Raw genomic sequence first — 22,256 nt, 5'->3', positions numbered from 1 at the left:
TACGTTGCAACATCGATAAATGTTCATTTTTCCTTACGGAGATGGAGTATCTGGGACATGTTATTAATGCTCAAGGCATTCATCCCTCCCAGTCACATATAGCAGCTATTCGTGAGTTGCCCGCCCCTCGCAATCTGCATGAATTGCAAGCAGTTCTTGGCAAATTGACGTATTATATTAGGTTTATACCTAATGCATCACAGATTGCTGCACCGTTGCATCGTCTCCGCCGTAAGAATGTTCCGTTCGTGTGGTCAGCTGATTGCCAATCAGCCTTTCAGCAGCTTAAAGAGGCTTTATTGAATGATCGTTGTCTGGTCCATTACGACCCTAACAAGCCTCTGGTGTTAGCTTGTGATGCCTCTTCTTTCGGCCTCGGTGCTGTGTTGTCTCACCGAGTCGGTAACACCGAACGTCCTATTGCGTTCGCATCTAAATTGCTAAACAAAGCTCAGTGTAATTATAGCCAATTGGACAAGGAAGCGTTGGCTATTGTGTTCGGTGTCACAAAATTCCATCACTACCTCTATGGTAGACAATTCTATTTAGTAACAGATCACAAGCCCCTGACGTCACTGTTTCATCCGTCTACACCAGTTCCTCAGCGGACAGCTCAGAGACTACAACGTTGGGCTCTTTTGTTATCACAATACCAGTATGAGATACTGTATCGCCCTACAGCTCAGCATGCAAACGCTGACGCGCTTTCTAGATTGCCGATTGCTGCGGATGATGTCTTCGATTCCTCTGACGACTCTTGCCATCAGATTGACGCCGATGAGCATCAATCCCTCCGGGATTTTCCGATTGATTATCGTCGGGTGGCACGTGAGACAGCTACGGATCCTCACCTGAGTTTACTATTACGTTTTGTTCAACGTGGTTGGCCGTCCAAGGCAAAGGACATATCGGATCCTGTGGTTCGTCGCTATTATCCGCAACGTCATCTGTTGTCTGTTTCGCACGGAGTTTTGCCGTTACGCACCGAGAATGACCAGCTTTGTGTCGTGGTTCCCCAAGTGCTCCAATCCAAGGTCCTCGACTTGTTGCATCAAGGTCATTGGGGAGTGGTCCGCACCAAGCAGCTTGCCCGCCGTCATTGTACATGGATCGGCATTGATAAGCAGATTACGCAGATGTCTACAGATTGTTCGACGTGTGCCGAACACCAAGCTGCTCCGCCTCAACGCTATTTTGAGTGGGCACGCCCAGCCGGTCCCTGGCAGCGAGTACATATTGATTTCGCTGGTCCATATTGGCATTCTCGTTGGCTCATCGTGATAGATACATTTAGTAATTTTCCGTTTGTTGTGCCCATGCAGTCTACAACGTCTGCACAAACTATACAGGCGTTGACTTCAATTTTTTGTATTGAGGGTCTTCCAGAAGTTTTAGTGTCTGACAATGGTCCACAATTTACCTCTGCTGAATTTGAAAGTTTTTGTTCTGCCAATGGCATTCGCCATGTTCTTACTCCGCCGTTCCACCCTCAATCGAATGGTGCAGCGGAACGTTTTGTACGCACATTCAAGGATCATATGGACCGCCTTCGTGCTACGCACTCTCGTCAGCAGGCCCTCATCACGTTCCTGTCGTCGTACCGGACCACGCCACGCGACGGCCCTTCGCCTGCGGAGCTTCTCCGCAGCCGTCGTCATCGCACCCTACTACGGTTGTTGCACCCCCCGGATCGACCCGCCGCTTCTGAGCATCGCACGCGTTTTCAGCGCAACGACGCCGTTTTTTTCAGAGTTTATCACGGTCGCCGTCGTTGGGAACGTGGTACCGTGATAAGTGTCCAGGGTCGCGGTTTTTATACTGTTCAAGGTGCTACTGGGGTGCACAAGAGGCATCAGAACCAGTTGCGCCGCGCTGGCCGCCCGGATTCTGCCGCTCGTTCTTTGTCCACAGATTTGGTCCGCGGCGGGTTCCAGCCGCGCCTTCCGACTTCGCTGCCGCCCCCAGGGCAGCAGCAGCAGCCGTCGCCGCTACCACGCCGACAGCCCGTCCCGTTGATGCCTCCCGCGCAGCTTCATCCGGGAGCGCCCCAGGTGGTCGCTCCGGCGCCTGCGGTCCCTCTTCAGTCGCCACCGCCTTCGGAGCTGATGGACGTCGACCCCTCAGCCGGGCCGCCTTCCCAAGCGGTGGCTGTGCAGCCTGTCCTGCAGCCGCTTTCCTTGGGCACCCCCAAGGAGTCTGACACCGCGGCGCCTTGTCCGGCGCCCACTCAGCAGCCGTCGACGCAGCGTCAGGAGACGCTGCCTCTCTTCGTGGGTCCCGACGCCCGTCGCGTCCAGTACCAGAAGCTGCGCCCGTGGTCACAGGCGTGCACCCTGACCTCGGTTTTCAGTCGGTGTTTCCCGAGGCCCCGCGCAGCCAATGCTGGGGTGCGGACCGGGGACTGCCACCGACAACAGTCTCCGCCCCGGTCTCTTCTGCTACGCTTGCGGCCAGACCCCTCTCCCGCCGTCGACGCTCGCCACGTCATTATTCAACGACGGTGCGGCGATTTGGGGGGGAGGAGTGTTATATCCTAGCCAGTAATGCAACCCGAGCCCGCTGCCAAAAGGTTGGCAGCATAAACGTCCGGACGCCGTCCGCATAAGCAGCGCCAGCGAGACAGGAAATCGCCGCAAGTCTGCGCGCGCCACCGCTGGCTTCTGGTTTCTTAAGCGCTGGAGTCGCGAGCGCTAGGACAGTTCTGTATTCGCCGCTCAGTTGTACACTCGCCACCGAATTGTGTACTTGCTAGTCAGTTGTGTGTTCATCGCAGCAGAGTTGTTGTTTGTCGTCAGCCGACGCTGACCTAGCCGCTCCGACTCGAACTAGACAGATCTCTGTAGACACGGAGTTCACTACTGTGTTTCTGTATCTTCGTTAATAAAGATAAGTACCGACTTTTATTTAATCAGAGTGTTTGGGTTTTCATCTTTCTGTTCACTGTTCCAGCGGACCGGTCGGCCCGCTATTAAAAGTGTGGCGGTGACTTCGTAAGCAGTTTCTACAGCGAGTTGTTTGTCGCTACGAACGCCGCCACAAAAGGATGCGTTACGACGCTGCTCAGACGCACTTGGACGCTATGAGCGCGAAGGAGAGGCTTTCTTACGCCATATCGTAATACTGGTTAAGACATGGGCCACTCGTACGAGACAAAACTGAAACGCCAATCCAACGCCGGCCGCGATGGCGGTGCGATTCTAGGCGCTGCAGTCCGGAACCGCGGGACTGCTATGGTCGCAGGTTCGAATCCTGCCTCGGGCGTGGATGTGTGTGATGTCCTTAGTTTAGTTAGGTTTAAGTAGTTCTAAGTTCTAGGGGACCGATGACCTCAGAAATTAAGTCCCGTAGTGCTCAGAGCCATTTGAACCATTTTGAACCAATCCAACGAATGGTGTCATTATGGGTCGCCTCGAAAGTCGCAAGAGCATCAGAGCCCCAGTATGGTGAAAGTTATGGTGATTCTCGTGTACGACTGTGATGGTGTTATAACGTTCCTCCACGTCAGTCCGTCAGTGCACAGTATTACCTGCATTACCCGCGACCAGCTTTGCGAAAGAAGGGACGACACTTTATGCACAACCCACCCATCATTTTGCACGACAATGCGCGGGCCCATACATCGCAAGCCGTAGCTGCTCTGTTCGGTCGATGGGACTGGGAAGTACTGTACCATCCACCATATTCCCCAGACTTAAGTCCTTGTGACTTTAGTTTGATTCTGAAGATGAAGGAACCACTTCGTGGCATTCGCTTATGAACTGCTCCAGAGATTCGACAGGCAGCAGACCTCTCTATTCGCACCATCAACAGAACAGGCTCTGCTAGCGGTATACTACGCTTTCCACATCGCTGGCAACGGGTTCTACACAAAGCTGGTGACTATTCTGAAGGATAGTAACAGGTACAAACATGTAACACTTTTGTATTGGTTGTGAATAAATAGTTGCCACTATTTAAGTTCCAACCCTCGTAAATGGATTGAATAAAGTGCTCCAAAGTGGGCGTAAAATATGTAAATAATAAATAAATAAATGCAGTACGTACTTCTCGTACAGGCGGTTTCATTTGGCAGCGAAACTAATTTAAGCAATTTAACTTGAATGCCATTCTGACGTGTAAAATATTGAACAACTAATGGAAACATTTTTTTAGCCTTGGATCTGTAGCTAATGAATAATAGCGGACCAGTGAAAGGTCGTCGCATGTTTGTCTGACAGTGTCAGGTACCAAAACTGCTTTTAAAAGTACTGTTGTTTTGCTTCTGCTCAACATCACACTCTTCGCTGTGATAGAATCGTTAAAAAGATTGGAGGTTAGCCTAGAAGTATAGTATACACATTTCAAAGATTTATGATGTTTAACGGTATGATAACCATCGTTAATTCTGCTGCTGCTACTGATTGGCTCTGTTTTAGTGACTTTGAAATAAAAAAGCTGTCTATGTTTTTAAGTGCTAGCAGAGCACATTTTTGATTTACGCTTTTGGCTGCGTAAATGATCTGTAATATCTGCCCCTCCTCCATGTGAAGTGGAAACATATGAGTTACATATTCCACTACATAGTCATGTCTTCCTCGTTCGGTGAACGACCGTTCTTCTGTATATGTGTCTTGAAAGGAACACTTTCACTTTGGCATTTGGAGCTCACGTCACACACACACGCAAATATGAACTAAGCACAATAACCCTCGGACAGAGAACCCCGTAGCTACAACGTATGAACTGAAATGAATCCCAAGATAAGAATTAATTGCAGAAAGAAGCGTTACCCGTAATAATGGCCCTTGACAGATGCTGGCAGGCGCAACAATGAAACAAAAATCATTATTTTGCTTAACAGAGGCAGTTACAATACAAATACAGGTCAGCATTTGGGAAAAAACAGACGATATGAGAGCTATTTTCGGGACGCTCATTTTTTAATTCCGAAACCGGAACTGTCCCAGAAAACCGGGACGTCTGGCAATCCTAATCTGGTGGGATGTTAAGGTGTAGTTTTTTAGTTCCGGCTAAGTCCTCCGCAATGTCGGTTAGTGCTTCCGAAACTGAGTTCCATCTTCAGTGTCGGCCTCTGGCGCAAACGACAGCACATAAAGGTCGCACATCCGCTACGATGTTCTCAATACACCCTGACGCACATGGGCCTGAGAGCTGCGATAAACACACGCAGCGATACTATCGGTTCCGTAAAGCCAAGAGTTTGTTTGTAAGAAGTCTTCCACGTCTTCGCACGCATGTGTCTGTCATGGTGTGTGACACTTCTGCACCTGCTTCACGAGCAGCAAGTGCAGTTCTAATTTCACGCTGGATCCATCGTGCCCCTGATAAACCTTGGCACATGCACTGTTAAAAAGCTCGCAACCATTCCAGTGATGACAAAAGAAAATGGCGACTAACAATGGACATAAAATGAACTCGGCACGCAAGTAAGGTATCCGCAGACCCTCAAGTTTCCTTTGTTGACTTGCCATTAGCCATTAACACTTCTGCTGGAAACCGAATTAAAATGAAACTTGCTCGACAGCGCACACCTTTCTTTACAATATTTAACGAATTGATGTAGAAGAGCACATCGTTTTTCCATCTAGTGCTCTGTATGTCTCCCAACTACTGCTTCCCTTTCACGTCCATCGATTCTCCTAAGTTAGGGTGACCAAATTATTTTCGGTGAAAACCGGGACACATTCACCCGGGTGCCAATGGACACCTCATTCCACATGTACCCAGGTTCCATAATTTTAAATATTAATGTTTTGTTGATACATTTTGTTAACCCGATTATTATAACTAATAAGAGGATACAAAAGATTGATATAATCTAGATTATCTGTATAATTAATAACATTTAATAAACCTATACGGTAATAAAGAAATGTATTACGATTTTACAAAATTTTACAGCCATTCAACTTTTAATCAATTAATATTAACATGAGCTTTAATATTACTGAGCACTTGTAAATGGAATTGACTGTCATTGGAGAAAAGGGTATTTTTCACTGCCTCCAGCCTTCTTGGTCATGTCTTTGTTCTTTGAGACACAGTGATAAAACTCGGCACAATCAATTTGTAGTTGTACAGGATTGCTTCAAGAGAGTCCACCTCCATTCTGTTTCTTTCATCAGTCCACTGGATATTCATGGACGAAAATATTCTTTCCACATTAGCATTATGGGCTGGGATTGCAAATAAATACCTTGCAATTATTACCAACTCAGAGTAATACTGAAGACAGTCACAGCTTTTAAAAAAACTCGCCCACTTCTCATGACATTCCAATGGTGTTTTTTTTTTTTTTTTTTCTTTCATCATTCCACTTGTGAAGACTTTCTTCAACAAAATTTGTCAGTATGCCGAACTGATCAAAGAGAATGGAATCATCGATTTCAATCTCTTTACTCTTCAAATAAGAAACGGTCTCTTCAACACTTTCCCATTTTGGCACTCTCTTCAGTAACATCCAATCAAACACCGGCGATGAGGGTAAATATGAGGCGCTCCACTTGCTGAGATATTCTACACAAGTGTCATAAAACGTGTTAACTTCTTCTCTAAAACTCCTTTCCGCTGCTTCTGATACTTCTGCTCTTTTAAGGACAGATTTAACATTAAAAGAAATGAACTGCTGTTCTCTCCACTTAGTAACAGTTTCTAGAGTATTCTTCAAAACATCATTTACCTCTATTACACCTTTCGTGCTTCCCTCAATTTCCTTTATCCCATGCTGCAAAGTGCTAAGCTGACTGTGAATGAACCATAAGTAGGCTTCACTTAAAGGGTTACCGAAAAACTGAACCAATATTTTGGGGGCTTTGTCTTCATTTAGGAAAGAAATCTTTTAACGGTTCAAACAGACGGATTACTCTTTCAACTGCTGGAAACAGTGATAACCAGCGAGTTTTCGGGTGACACATTACATTTATACATTCAGTTCCCACATAATCACAGAACGCCTTAAGCCTCTCTGTTCTAACAGTATATATGTAAAAGCCTGATTATACCTTCATGATTATAGTTTCAACATCACAGCTTAAACTGTCAGCAGATGTCTGCACGCTATTGTGTAAAACATGTGCAGGGCACCCTATGCCTTCAATGTTTTCATGCAATGTTGCCTTTAATTTTGTAAATACGTTGCATTTGCCTTGTCTTTTTAAACCACCAAAGTTTGTGTTGGTGTTGTCTCCACAAAATGCCACACATTTATTTTTCTCGAGATCAAACATTTCGATAGTATTCATACAAAATCTTGAAAATCGTCAGATGTTTCATTATGTAGGGAACACACCTTCAAAAGTTTGGTCTGAATTCCATGATTAATATCGAAAAACTAAACAACAAACGGAAATATTTTAGTGGCCTTATGATTGCTGGCATCAGTGGATATCCCGTAGAAAGAAGACTTTTTGATGTATTCAAGGCTTTCCTTTACACTCTGGGGAGCAATAACTCCTTTCACTAAGGCTGACACTTAGGTTCTTGCTGAACTAAACTTTTTTGCAATGGTAGAATCATCAGACATAATGCTGTTAAGCTTATTAGTACAATCACTAGATCTATAAGTTTGGTGATGTTTTACCGTATGGTAGTCTAGTGTAAGCTCGGCTGCTCGAAATTTCGTCTCTTAACTCGACTGATGTTTCACAAAATAATTTTGTAGAGTTTTACTGCAGCTCGGTGCACTGTATCTGTTAATGTGTTTCTTTGACCTGATGTGATCAACTATGTCGGAAGGTCCACCATGACTTATACTAATAAAACAGTTACATACGGAACACTCTGCTTCGTAATCAAAACGACCTTTCTTAATGAAATTCCATTCCTTGGAACAACAGTCACTGAACTTGCAGGCACGCTTCGGCATTGCGTTTCACAGTACTGCAGCAATAATACCACTAATATGAGAAAAAACTATTGCAGTTTGTCTGACAAAACATCAGCTACTACACTGTTCTGACAATGAGTGTGTGAGAAAGTGGCGCGACAATCGGACGGTTTCATAGCTCTGTTACAATAATACAACTTACTACTTGTTGGCCAAAGTACCGCTGAAAGTAAATCATTGCCTGAGTGTTTTAATACTGATACTGTGATTACTAGTATGAGACAATGGAGGTTTTAGACAAATAAGCTAAAATATATTAATTTCTTGTGTTGTATTTCCTTTAATATAGGGAAATCCCAAAAATTTGAGAAAGTTTCACGAAATGTATTTAAAAACTGAATTCCGGGACTTTTGAGCGTCTCGAAACAAATTTTCGGGACACCGGAACACAGGGATGAAAACCGGGACAATCCCGGTTTTCTGGGACGTTCGGTCACCCTATCCTAATTGCTGTATGGTTTCTGTGCAAGTTGAAAACGTGACAGCTAAAGAGTGGGCTCGAATGAGGGGTTAATATCGCTGGATATCGATCATGACAGCGGCTCAGGCACCAACTTGGAGTCGAAGAAATGCCGAACTCTGCCGCGAGGAAGCAGAGCCGTCAGACAATCAGGCGGCCGTGGCTGGTACTAACCAGCTTACTATACAGCGCACAGCCGCACACCAGTCTGCTGTTGAGCGAGGCGGCGCACTGGTTAGCACACTGGACTAACATTCGGGAGGACGACGGTTCAAACCTGCGTCCGGCCATCCTGATGTAGGTTTCCCATGATTTCCAAAATCGCTTCAGGCAAATGTCGGGATGGTTCCTTTGAAAGGGCAAGGCCAACTTCCTTCCACATCCTCCTAATCCGCCGGGACCGATGACCTCGCTGTTTGGTCCCTTCTCCCAAATCAACCAACCAGTTTGCTGACGCATTATTGTAATTGTTATTATTACTGTATAATGTAACAAATAATATACGTATACTTACGCGATGAATTAACAGCTTAATGTTTAAACGTGAAAAGATGGTTTCACAACTCGCTGTCACTCCACACAAGGCTTAGACCTGCTTTGACATCGCAGAGCTGGTAGTTCTCCACAGTATGTCCAATTGCTTGATCCTCGGCATCACAATCATACGCAGCACTTTCACAAAAACCCCACTTCCACAAGCTCTGGCCACATATCCCTTGCCCCGTTCGGATGCGGTTCACTATCAAACTTTGCAGGCTTCGACAATGCATTTTAAATTCGGTGGGCGTTTTGTGGGCGAATCTCATTCTGGCGTTGTTCCCACTTCTTGGCGACTTTGATGGCCAGAAGATCAACCAGTGGTGGCTTTTGTGACTCTGGGCGTACAGCCAATGGAGTCTGCAAACTGCTACTTAGAAAAATGGTTCAAGTGGCTCGGAGCACTATGGGACGTAACATGAGGTCATCAGTCCCCTAGAACTTAGAACTACTTAAACCTAACTAACCTAAGGACATCACACACATCCATGCCCGAGGCAGGACTCGAACCTGCGATCGTAGCGGTCGCACGATTACGAACTGAAACGCCTAGAACCGCTCGGCCACACCGTCCGGCTGCTACTTAGAAACTAGTAATGAGACTCTGTCTGCTTAAGAATTTTTGAGTTAAAATCTTTTAAAGAAAACTTAATGTAGGATAGTTTTCTAATAAACTGTAGAATCCGCTTGCATCTGCTAATCCTCGTTTATTGTGGAATCAAGGTTTCGCGGTAACCTTCAGATTAAATTTTGCTGGATTACACTAAGCTATTAAATTAATACGAACTGCTAACGTTCTATAAGGCACATATCCTGCCATCATCAAATGCAACAGACGATGAGAGATCCATTAAAAATCTTAGATAATTCTGGGTCATCACTGAGGGATATTCTAATCTGATACTACCTAGAAAAACAGCTATCTCCGCTGCGTGTGCTGACGCAACCTCTAGTAAGTCATGGCAGAAACTCACACTGCATACGATGTTATCACTTCTTCATCGCAGACGAGATAGCTGTTCTTCTACGTAGTATGAGAACATTGGTCCAAATTTGAATGTCCTTTAGTGATGCTACAGAAATATCTAATATTGTTAATGGATCTTTCAACATGCATTGCATTTGATACTCCCAGGCTATGTGCCTTACATACTGAAGAGCCATAGAAATTGGTATATCTGCAGTATATTGTGTGAGCCCCCGCGAGCAGTCAGAATTGCCGCAACACGATGTAGCATGGACTCGACTAATGTCTGAAGTAGTGCTGGAGGGAATCGACACTATGAATCCTGCAGGGCTGTCCATAAATCCGTAAGAGATCTCTTTTGAACATCACGTTGCAAGGCGTTCCAAATCTGCTCAATAATGTTCATGTCTGGGCCAGCGAAACCATCTTAACTCAGAAGAGTGTTCCTGCAGCCGCTCTGTAGCAGGTCAGCACATGTGGGGTGTCGCATTGTCCTGCAGGAACTGCCCAAGTCCGTCAGAATGCACAATGGACTTGAATGTGTGCAGGTGATCAGACAGGATGCTTACGTACGTGTCACCTGTCAGAGTCGTACCTAGACGTATCAGAGGTCCCATATCAGTCCACCTGCCTACGTCCCACACCATTAAAGAGCCTCTACCAGCTTGAACAGTCCCTTGCTGATATGCAGGGGCCGTGGATTTATGAGGTTGCCACTCAGAAGAGTGATCCTGCAGCCGCTCTGTAGCAGGTCAGCACATGTGGGGTGTCGCATTGTCCTGCAGGAAGTGCCCAAGTCCGTCAGAATGCACAATGGACTTGAATGTGTGCAGGTGATCAGACAGGATGCTTACGTACGTGTCACCTGTCAGAGTCGTACCTAGACGTATCAGAGGTCCCATATCAGTCCAACTGCCTACGTCCCACACCATTAAAGAGCCTCCGCCAGCTTGAACAGTCCCCTGCTGACATGCAGGGTCCATGGATTTATGAGGTTGCCTCCACACCCGTACACGTCCATCAGCTCGATACAATTCGAAACGCGACTCGTGCAAGCGGACAACATGTTTCCAGTCATCAACACTCCAGTGTCAGCGCCGACGGGACCAAGCGAGGGGTAAAGCTTTGTGTTGTGCAGTCATCAAGGGCACACGAGTAGATCTTCGGCTCCGAAAGCCCATATCGAAGATGTTTCGTTGAACGGTTCGCACGCTGACATTTGTTGATGGCCCAGCGAAGATATCTGCAGCAATCTGCGGATTCTCTTCCTTCGTCGTTGCTTCCGTTCTTGCAGGATCTTTTTCCGGCCGCAGCGATGTCAGAAATTTCATATTTTACCGGATTCCTGATATTCACTGTACCCTCGAGAAATGGTCGTACGGGAAAATCCCCACTTTATCCCTTCCTTGGAGATGCTGTTTCCATCGCTCGTGCGCCGGCATTCAGACTCTCTTAAATATTGATAACCTGCCATTTTAGGAGCAGTAACCGATCTAACTGCGCCACTTGTCTTATATAGACGTTGCTGACCGCAGCGCCGTATTCTGTCTTTTTACATATCTCTGTATTTGAATATGCTTGTCTACACCAGTTTCTTTGGTGCTTCAGCATAGAAAATTGGGTGGCTGTATTGATTTAATGGCTTAATGTAATCCAGTGAAAGCTTCATTATAGGCGAAACCGGTTATACGTTGACTCCAGAACAAAACGAGGATTAGCAGCTACAAGCAGACTGAAGAAAATATTTTACCACAAAAATTTCTTATTTTTGTTTCATTGTTCAAAGAGTAAACTGGGGTTGCCCACGTAGAAAAGATATTGTGTTTTGAGATCTGTTGAGTGAGTGTACATCAGAGTCAGTTAATAGTTTTTCATTGTCTCAACCAGATGTGCATTCCCTTTCATGTACACTACTGGCCATTAAAATTGCTACACCAAGAAGAAATGCAGATGATAAATGGGTATTCATTGGACAACTATATTATACTAGAACTGACATGTGATTACATTTTCACGCAATTTGAGTGCATAAATGTTGAGAAATCACTACCCAGAACAACCACCTCTGGCCGTAATAACGGCCTTGATACGCCTGGGCATTGAGTCAAACAGAGCTTGGATGGCGTGTACAAGTACAGCTGCCCATGCAGCTTCAACACGATACCACAGTTCATAAAGAGTACTTGGCGTATTGTGATGAGCCAGTTGCTCGGTCACCATTGAACAGACGTTTTCAGTTGGTCAGAGATCTGGAGAATGTGCTGGCCAGGGCAGCAGTCGAACATTTTCTGTATCCAGAGAGGCCCGTACAGGACCTACAACATGTGGTCGTGCATTATCCTGCTGAAATGTAGGGTTTCGCAGGGATCGAATGAAGGGTAGAGCCACGGGTCGTAACACACCTGAAATGTAACGTCTACTCTTCAAAGTGCCGTCAATGCGAACAAGAGGTGACCGAGACGTGTAACCAATGGCACCCCATACCATCAGGCCGGGTGATACGCCAGTATGGCGATGACGAATACACGCTTCCAATGTGCGTTCACCGCGATGTCGCCAAACACGGATGCGACCATCATGATGCTGTAAACAGAACCTGGATTCATCCGAAAAAATGACGTTTTGCCATTCGTGCCCCGAGGTTCGTCGTTGAGTACACCATCGCACGCGCTCCTGTCTGTGATGGAGCATCAAGGGTAACCGTAGCCATGGTCTCCGAGCTGATAGTCCACGTTGCTGCAAACGTCGTCGAACTGTTCGTGCAGATGGTTGTTGTCTTGCAAACGTCCCCATCTGTTGACTCAGGGATCGACACGTGGGTGCACGATTCGTTACAGCCATGCGGATAAGATGCCTGTCATCTCGACTGCTAGTGATACGCGGCCGTTGGGATCCAGCACGGCGTTCCGTATTACACTCCAGAACCCACCGATTCGATATTCTGCTAACTGACATTGGATTTCGACCAACGCGAGCAGCAATGTCGCGATACGATAAACCGCAATCGCGATAGGCTGCAATCCGACCTTTATCAAAGTCGGAAACGTGACGGTACGCATTTTTCCTCCTTACACGAGGCATCACAACAACGTTTCACCAGGCAACGCCGGTCAACTGGTGTTTGGCATGAGAAATCGGTTGGAAACTTATGTCAGCACGTTGTAGGTGTCGCCACCGGCGCCAACCTTGTGTGAACGCTATGAAAAGCTAATCATTTGCATATCACAGCGTCTTCTTCCTGTTGGTTAAGATTCGCGTCTGTATTCTTCGTAGTGTAGCAATTTTAGTGGCCAGTAGTGTTTATGGCTTTTTTCCTCTGTGCAGCAGCTGAATATTCCGTTGCAGAGTACACAGTTGACTTAACTTACCGTGTCTGCATTTTCTTCCCATCCTTTTGCGGCTGTCTTGTGGAGCAGATTTACTCGTCGGCCAATATTTTTGACAGGTTGATTCACTGGTGATTAAACAGTCACGGGTCGAGGGTAGCTCCTAGATACTTAGGGGTGTAGTTAGCAACAGTGCTCTCTCTATAAACTGAATTACAGTGAATGCGACTAACTCTACAGCTGGATGATAGACATGACCTTTGAGTTAAGCTACAAGGAAAACACTCGGGCGTGGAAATACGGTGTAGACCATACGCGACTCAACATTTGCAAATTATCTTAAACAGAAATATCGGATGGAATTCAGAGATTATGCAAAATCACTGAAAACATCATCTAAAAACATTATTTTCTGTATGTATATCCTCCTTTCATTTCAGCAACACCTCCTCATCCTTCCTCATCCTCCCCCCCTTCTCCCTCTCAGTTCCTGCTCCCGATGTTTGCATTCACTACACTCACTTCAACTTATCTTTGCGTTCATCTAGAATCCTTTCGATCTCTCACTTCACTCATCTTTGCGTCCCTCCGTCTAGAATCTTTTTGATCTTCCCTCTTGTGTTTTAACTGACGTCACTTGTTTACTTTTTCTTGTCTGCCAAAATCAAGAACATCGGTGCGTGATGGGAGGGAATAACACCTGTACAGTCTCTAATTAGCAGCGCGTTAGGTCGCTGTAGTGTAGCACATCTGCCCGGATCAAGTGATTAGTAGACCCACCCGTTGTGTTCCTGCAAATCTGAAGTCCAAACGCACCGTATCTACACCTCACAAACTTACCTACAGGGCAGCTAACGGCACGTTGCACACCGACCTGTGAGTTACGAGTGTGAAAGCATACACTGGGGAAGCGGTTATCATAGACCACAAACAAAACTGGTGAATACTGATCCAACATTCGTTACAACAACTGCGCAAAGTTCCAGCCACTTCGCTCAAAATTCATCTTTACTTGCCAGGCTGGTCTGGATACCACACACCGCTAGGATAGTTCTCGAAATGCTCGCACTTTCGTAGTGAATACAAAATAGCTGAAACCTCTCTCTGTCGCAACCAAATAGCCATCAGCGAACATGATTTCACAACACAGACAGTATACAGCAAAACAGTAAAGACAACCAACCTGCTTACGTGAGTTGTGACAATGGCGTCACTAAAGGCAAAAGCTTTGTCCATTGTCTGACACAGTCGAAGCCTGCTAGTATGTCATACAGCAAAAGACACTTATAGCCATCATACAAATTGACCTCGTAAGCCTCTTGAATGTTGAGAAAATTCAGTAAAACTTGCTCATAACGGAATCGCCTGGGACTAAAATAATCTAAATTGGACAGATTTCCGGATTACACAAAACTCATTTTGCTGCGAGAAATTTGTCATATATTATGCACAAAAGTACAGTGAAAATTTTTAATTATGCATATACTGTATTTACATATCTTCACTCCAGCACAGTAGATGTTCGTTTACTGTAAATTGGACAACAGAGCACTGGACTATTACACTAATTGATAACTAATATGGCATTTCTATATATTTTCTCTAACTTTAAAATCGTTTATTATTGTATGTACATCCATATTATTCCAATGTTTATTTGCTTTACATTTTACTTTTTTCGCCACATATCAGGGAGGGAAACTTGTTTTAATTTCCTGTTCAAAACTGTTTCTTCTAGTCATTTTTTTGCATCATACAATAGTTCCAACAAGGTGGGAGAATTTTTCTGTGCTGCAAATTGCGTAACATCGTTAATGAATGCAATGGATTCTTCAGGCGCATTAATTATTCTAGGGACACCATTTGCACCTCTTTTTTTCCTTTGTTTTTTCTTCATCAGAGTCTGTATTGAGGATTTCTATTAAATCTGTTGCTGAAGTGAAAACGGAGTGAGTTGACAGAAAGTAATAACTTTGAATTTAATCCTCTGCACTACATTAAATGTTTCGCATTTTCATTAATTCAGCAGTTGCTGCTGCATTTTCGTGAACTTCGATGGTCACAGAACCATATTGTTCTTGACCCCCAAACCTCGATTTGTTGAAGCTCTTGGTGACAGTTTCGGGTTTTATTTCCTTTACTGCCAATCCAATCCAATTTACTGCATGAGACTGCATCAGTAATCGCCTGCAATGACACTTTAATGTGTAAATAACCCCCTGATGCATGGGTTATGTGATGCTGGTTGAACCTGGAGAGAACCAAGCCAATTTCACTTTTGATAACGTTACTTTGGGATGGCAGGTTGCATTGTCTAGGAAAAGGAGAACTTGGCAATTTCCTTTTTTCATTTTGGCACTTAAAGAGGGCCCAGTCATTCTTCCATAAGACCACTCACCATCCACGCCTTTTTATTGCTTCGCTATGTGGCTGGGAGCTTTGAGAATAAACTAATCACCGGGCTGGCACCAGTCGACCTAAGTTCCGCCTATGATACAGTAGATCACCGGACACTACTGCATAAAGCCTACGAGACCCTGAAAGACTACCACCTAGTCAAGATAATCGAATACCTGCTCCAAAATAGACAGTTCTTCGTAATGCTTGAGGGGAAAAAGAGTCGATGGCGAAATCAGAAAAATGGGCTCGTCCAAGGGAGCGTGTTGGCGCCAATCCTATTCAACATATACATGGTGTTACAAAAAGGTACGGCCAAACTTTCAGGAAACATTCCTCACACACAAATAAAGGAAAGATGTTATGTGGACATGTGTCTGGAAACGCTTAATTTCCATGTTAGAGCTCATTTTAGTTTCGTCAGTATGTACTGTACTTCCTCGATTCATCGCCAGTTAGCCCAATTGAAGCAAGGTAATATTGACTTCGGTGCTTGTGTTGACATGCGACTCATTGCTCTACAGTACTAGCATCTCGCACATCAGTACCTAGCATCAACAGGTTAGTGTTCATTACGAACGTGGTTTTGCAGTTAGTGCAATGTTTACAAATGCGGAGTTGGCAGATGCCCATTTGATGTATGGATTAGCACGGCGCAATAGCCGTGGCGCGGTACGTTTGTATCGAGACAGATTTCCAGAACGAAGGTGTCCCGACAGGAAGACGTTCGAAGCAATTGATCGGCGTCTTAGGGAGCATGGAACATTCCAGCCTATGACTCGCGACTGGGGAAGACCTAGAAAGACGAGGACACCTGCAATGGACGAGGCAATTCTTCGTGCAGTTGACGATAACCCTAATGTCAGCGTCAGAGAAGTTGCTGCTGTACAAGGTAACGTTGATCACGTCACTGTATGAAGAGTGCTACGGGAGAACCAGTTGTTTCCGTACCATGTACAGCGTGTGCAGGCACTATCAGCAGCTGATTGGCCTCCACGGGTACACTTCTGCGAATGGTTCATCCAACAATGTGTCAATCCTCTTTTCAGTGCAAATGTTCTCTTTACGGATGAGGCTTCATTCCAACGTGATCAAATTGTAAATTTTCACAATCAACATGTGTGGGCTGACGAGAATCCGCACGCAATTGTGCAATCACGTCATCAACACAGATTTTCTGTGAACGTTTGGGCAGGCATTGTTGGTGATGTCTTGATTGGGCCCCATGTTCTTCCACCTACGCTCAATGGAGCACGTTATCATGATTTCATACGGGATACTCTACCTGTGCTGCTAGAACATGTGCCTTTGCAAGTATGACACAACATGTGGTTCATGCACGATGGAGCTCCTGCACATTTCAGTCGAAGTTTTCGTACGCTTCTCAACAACAGATTCGGTGACCGATGGATTGGTAGAGGCGGACCAATTCCATGGCCTCCACGCTCTCCTGACCTCAACCCTCTTGACTTTCATTTATGGGGGCATTTGAAAACTCTTGTCTACGCAACCCCGGTACCAAATGTAGAGACTCTTCGTGCTCGTATTGTGGACGGCTGTGATACAATACGCTATTCTCCAGGGCTGCATCAGCGCATCAGGGATTCCATGCGACGGAGGGTGGATGCATGTATCCTCACTAACGGAGGACATTTTGAACATTTCCTGTAACAAAGAGTTTGAAGTCACGCTGGTACGTTCTGTTGCTGTGTGTTTCCATTCCATGATTAATGTGATTTGAAGAGAAGTAATAAAATGAGCTCTAACATGGAAAGTAAGCGTTCCCGGACACATGTCCACATAACTTATTTTCTTTCTTTGTGTGTGAGGAATGTTTCCTGAAAGTTTGGCCGTACCTTTTTGTAACACCCTGTATAATGGGACCTTAAAACCACAGATCTTCTGTGAAAACTGTAGTATGTGGCACATTCATCAGTAAATGACATTCTTGAGCGAGACCCTGCTTTTCGAAATTGCCTGAGCCAGGGCGGCACACATTTTCTTACGTCCACTGTGCTGCCAGCCTTTGACACTACTTGAAACGCATTCGGGAGGACGACGGTTCAATCCCGCGTCCGGCCATCCTGATTTAGGTTTTCCGTGATTTCCCTAAATCACTCCAGGCAAATGCCGGGATGGTTCCTCTGAAAGGGCACGGCCGACTTCCTTCCCCATCCTTCCCTAATCCGATGAGACCGATGACCACGCTGTCTGGTCTCCTTCCCCAAACCAAACAACCAACCAACTACTTGAAACAATCAAGTAGGATTGCTTTGCAAGGTAGGACAGTTTCAAATCGGAGGTATTGATAAGACACCTATGTGTTTCCCCAACAGTATAAGATCAAGAGGGGCTTGGGAACTTCTCGCCAACGGCGTTGCCACAGTCGTAACACCGGTTCCCATCAGTGCTGTCGGGCTCGGCTAGCACTTAGATGGGTAACCATCCGGTCTGCTAAGCGCTGTTATCAAGCAGGGTGGACTCAGCCCTTGTGAGGCAAACTGAGGAGCTACTTTTGAATACATTATGGGAGTGACAGTGATCAATACGTTACAAATATTTACTATTAAAAACAGTCTTGATCACAATTTATTAAGTACGGTGACCGGTTTCGACCACTACTGTGGTCATCTTGAGAACTATGAGTAAGAACCTTCTTCTGCTAGAGAATCACTACTACGGTCACCGTACTTAATAAATTGTGATCAAGACTGTTTTTAATAGTAAATATGAGGAGCTACTTGATTGAGAAGTAGCACCTCCGGTCTCGGAAACTGGCATACAGCTGGGAGAACGGTGCACTGACCACATGCCCCTCAATATCTGCCTCTGGTGACGCCTATGGTCTGAGGATGACACGGCGGCCGGTCGGTACCATTGAGCCTTCATGGCCAGTTGGAGAGTAGTTTCTTTCTTTTACGGTAACTTCTCAACTATCCTGAAATGTGACGCATTTGTTTTATGATAAAATAATCATTTACATTAAAAACTATAAAATAATTTCTGCTAGCGCCATACATAATCCTAATACCAGTCAAGTGGGCCTTATAATAAGTGCTTGTGACTTCTGAATAATGATGACAACATCTGTACGATTTATAATGAAAATTATAAGGAAACATGCAACACATGATTAGTGCATGAATAGTTTACCTCCTAGCTATTACCTGTTGCTCACAAGTTATGTTTTCTGCAATAAATCGCACAAGTTTTCTGATAGCTGTTAAAAATTAACAAGCACAAATAATCACGACTATCTGTATGGGGTTAGGTATGTGTGTGGGGCCAGGAGAATTTATTTTATACGTTCTTGTGTGATCTGAAAACGTTATAATCAAAATTAAAATAATTTAAATAATTATTTTCTGTTTTTAAGTCTTGTGTGCGTGAAACTTATTAATGAATTTGAAACATTTTGAAGAGTATATGTTTCAATAATGATATATATATAATTTCTGATAGCTTTTTACCCACAGCTTTGCCTGTGTACGTGTATGTCACAATCATAGCACAAATCTCCTCCCCCCTCCCTCTCTGCCCATCTGCTCTTCTCTCCTGACTCCGCTTAGCCATGTCTGTACGCTCATATACCGCCTGAAATGCATTCTGATACTACCCGCGCAACTTGTGGTCCTGCACAGCAACTGAGGTGACAGGTATAACCAAACATCTTCACCCTTCCCGACCTTGTCGAGAAGATCGACAAGATAGCGAGTTAATATTGCCCGGTCATCCAGTATTGAGCTCTGTTTAAAATTTCAAGTCTCCAGCTCAATGGGATGTTAGTTTAAAATCAGTTACAAAATCTGTACTGAACAGAAAGACAGACAAGAAAGCGACCTAATAAAAACCTATTACAGAAGACAGTGAGAGCCATTGCCTGAATGTATCCAACGACATCAAGACAGCTTCTCAATCTAATGTCACCCTTCAGCTTACAGATCACCACACACCACGAAACACTTTGCGAGGGTAGGAACTTTAATCCAGGACACTGGAGAAAAGCCGGGTGACCCGAAACAATTCCACTCATTTTCTCGCCTTATTGCTCAAATATTAGTGAAGAAAGTTTGTTCGGCTATTAGGATTTGAATCGGCTATCTCTGAGACGAGTGAAACATCAAAGCAATGTGTTAACAAGCTCGTCCGCAGGGATGGGCATGCTGTTAGACAATCTTCCGTTGTAAGCAGTGTTTTCGTGGTGGAGTTCAGAGAATGTCTGCAAAAGTTAATCATCTGTTATTAAGTACAAGACAGCTTTTGCGAATGATTTTAAATAATAAACGGAATACTCACTCATCACGAGCAGAGGCCACTGCAGTTGCTATGTTCCGTAGTGCAGACATTCTGAAAAAAAGGAAGATACGAACAATGAAAAGTCCATACACACACACACACACACACACACACACACACATATATATATATATATATATATATATATATATATATATATAATATGTTGAAAACAATAGACTGGCTGGGTGAGATTAAGATATGTGAACACAAAATAAGCAGTCTTGCATATGCAGATGACTTAGTTGTGATGGCAGATTCGATTGAAAGTTTGCAAAGTAATATTTCAGAGCTAAATCAGAAATGTAAGGACTATGGTACGAAGATTAGCATCTCCAAAACGAAAGTAATGTCAGTGGGAAAGAAATATAAACGGATTGAGTGCCAAATAGGAGGAACAAAGTTAGAACAGGTGGACGGTTTCAAGTACTTAGGATGCATATTCTCACAGGATGGCAACATAGTGTAAGAACTGGAAGCGAGGTGTAGCAAAGCTAATGCAGTGAGCGCTCAGCTACGATCTACTCTCTTCTGCAAGAAGGAAGTCAGTACCAAGACTAAGTTATCTGTGCACCGTTCAATCTTTCGACCAACTTTGTTGTATGGGAGCGAAAGCTGGGTGGATTCAGGTTACCTTATCAACAAGGTTGAGGTTACGGATATGAAAGTAGCTAGGATGATTGCAGGTACTAGCAGATGGGAACAATGGCAGGACGGTGTCCACAATGAGGAAATCAAAGAAAAACTGGGAATGAACTCTATAGATGTAGCAGTCAGGGCGAACAGGCTTAGATGGTGGGGTCATGTTACACGCATGGGAGAAGCAAGGTTACCCAAGAGACTCATGGGTTCAGCAGTAGAGGGCAGAAGGAGTCGGGGCAGACCAAGGAGAAGGTACCTGGATTAGGTTAAGAATGATTTTGAAGTAATAGGTTTAAAATCAGAAGAGGCACCAATGTTAGCACTGAATAGGGGATCATGGAGGAATTTTATAAGGGGGGCTATGCTCCAGACTGAACGCTGAAAGGCATAATCAGTCTTAAATGATGATTATATATATATATATATATATATATATATATATATATATATATATATATTCGTAAATGTTTTGAAATTTCTTTTCTTTTGCTTCCTTTTATTCTGTACATACATCTCTGATGGCTTAGAACACCTTCTGATTTGTTCTAAAACGTACAGCACGAAATGTGACTATGATTCGCTCCATACACTGAAAGAAACGAGTATAGGCGTGCGTATGCAAATACAGAGATATGTAACTAGGCAGAATAGGGCGCTGCGATCGGCAACGCCTATATAAGACAAGTGTCTGGTGCAGTTGTCAGATCGGTTTCTGCTTGCTACAATGACAAAATATCAAGATTTATGTGAGTCTGAACCTGGTGTTACGGTTGGCGCACGGGCGATTGGACACAGCGTCTTCGAGGTAGCGATGAAATGGGGATTTTCCCGTATGACCGTTTCACGAGTGTTCCGTGAAGATCAGGAATCCAGTAAAACACCAAATCTGCGACATCGCTGCTGCCGGAAAAAGACTCTGCAAGAACGGACCAATGACGACTGAAGAGAATCGTTCAATGTGACAGAAGTGCAACCCTTCCGCAAATTGCTGCAGATATCAACTATGGGCTATCAACAAATATCAGCGTGCGAACCATTCAACGAAACATCATCGATATTGCCTTCGGAGACGAAGGCCCACTCGTGTACTCTTGACGACTGCACGAGACAAAGTTTTACGCCTCTCCTGTGTCCGTCAACACCGACACTGGACAGTTGATGAATAGAAATATGTAGCCTCATTGGATTAGTCTCGATTCAATTTGTATTGAGCGGTTGGACTTGTACGGGTATGGAGACAACCCCATGAATCCACGAACTCTGCAAGTCAGTAGGGGACTGTTCGAGCTGGTGGAGGCTCTATAATGGTTGTGTGGGCGTGTGCAGTTGGAGTGCTATATGGAACTCCTGACACGTCTAGATACGACTCTGACAGGTAACACGTACCTAAGCATCCTGTGTGATAACCTGCATCCATTGGTGTCCATTGTGCATTCCGATAGACCTTGGCAATTCCAACAGGACAATGCGACGCCTCACACGTTCAGAGTGGCTCCAGGAACACTCTTCTGAATTTAAATACGTTCGCTGGCCACCAAACTCCCAAGACACGAATATTATTGAATACACCTGGGATGCCTTGCAACATGCTGTGCAAAAGAAATAAATGGAAATGTCGTGTGGTTGGGGACTTCCGTCAGGTAGACCGGTCGCCTGGAGCAAGTCTTTAGAATTTGACGCCAGTTCATAGACTTGCGCCTCGATGGGGATGAGATGGTGAAGACAACACAGCACACAGTCCTTAAG

The sequence above is a fragment of the Schistocerca piceifrons genome, chromosome 9 (genome assembly GCF_021461385.2).
Source record: "Schistocerca piceifrons isolate TAMUIC-IGC-003096 chromosome 9, iqSchPice1.1, whole genome shotgun sequence".
In the NCBI taxonomy this organism is placed as follows: Eukaryota; Metazoa; Arthropoda; class Insecta; order Orthoptera; family Acrididae; genus Schistocerca; species Schistocerca piceifrons.
The sequence above is the reverse complement of the archived record's forward strand: the minus strand, read 5'-3'. Positions refer to the sequence as shown.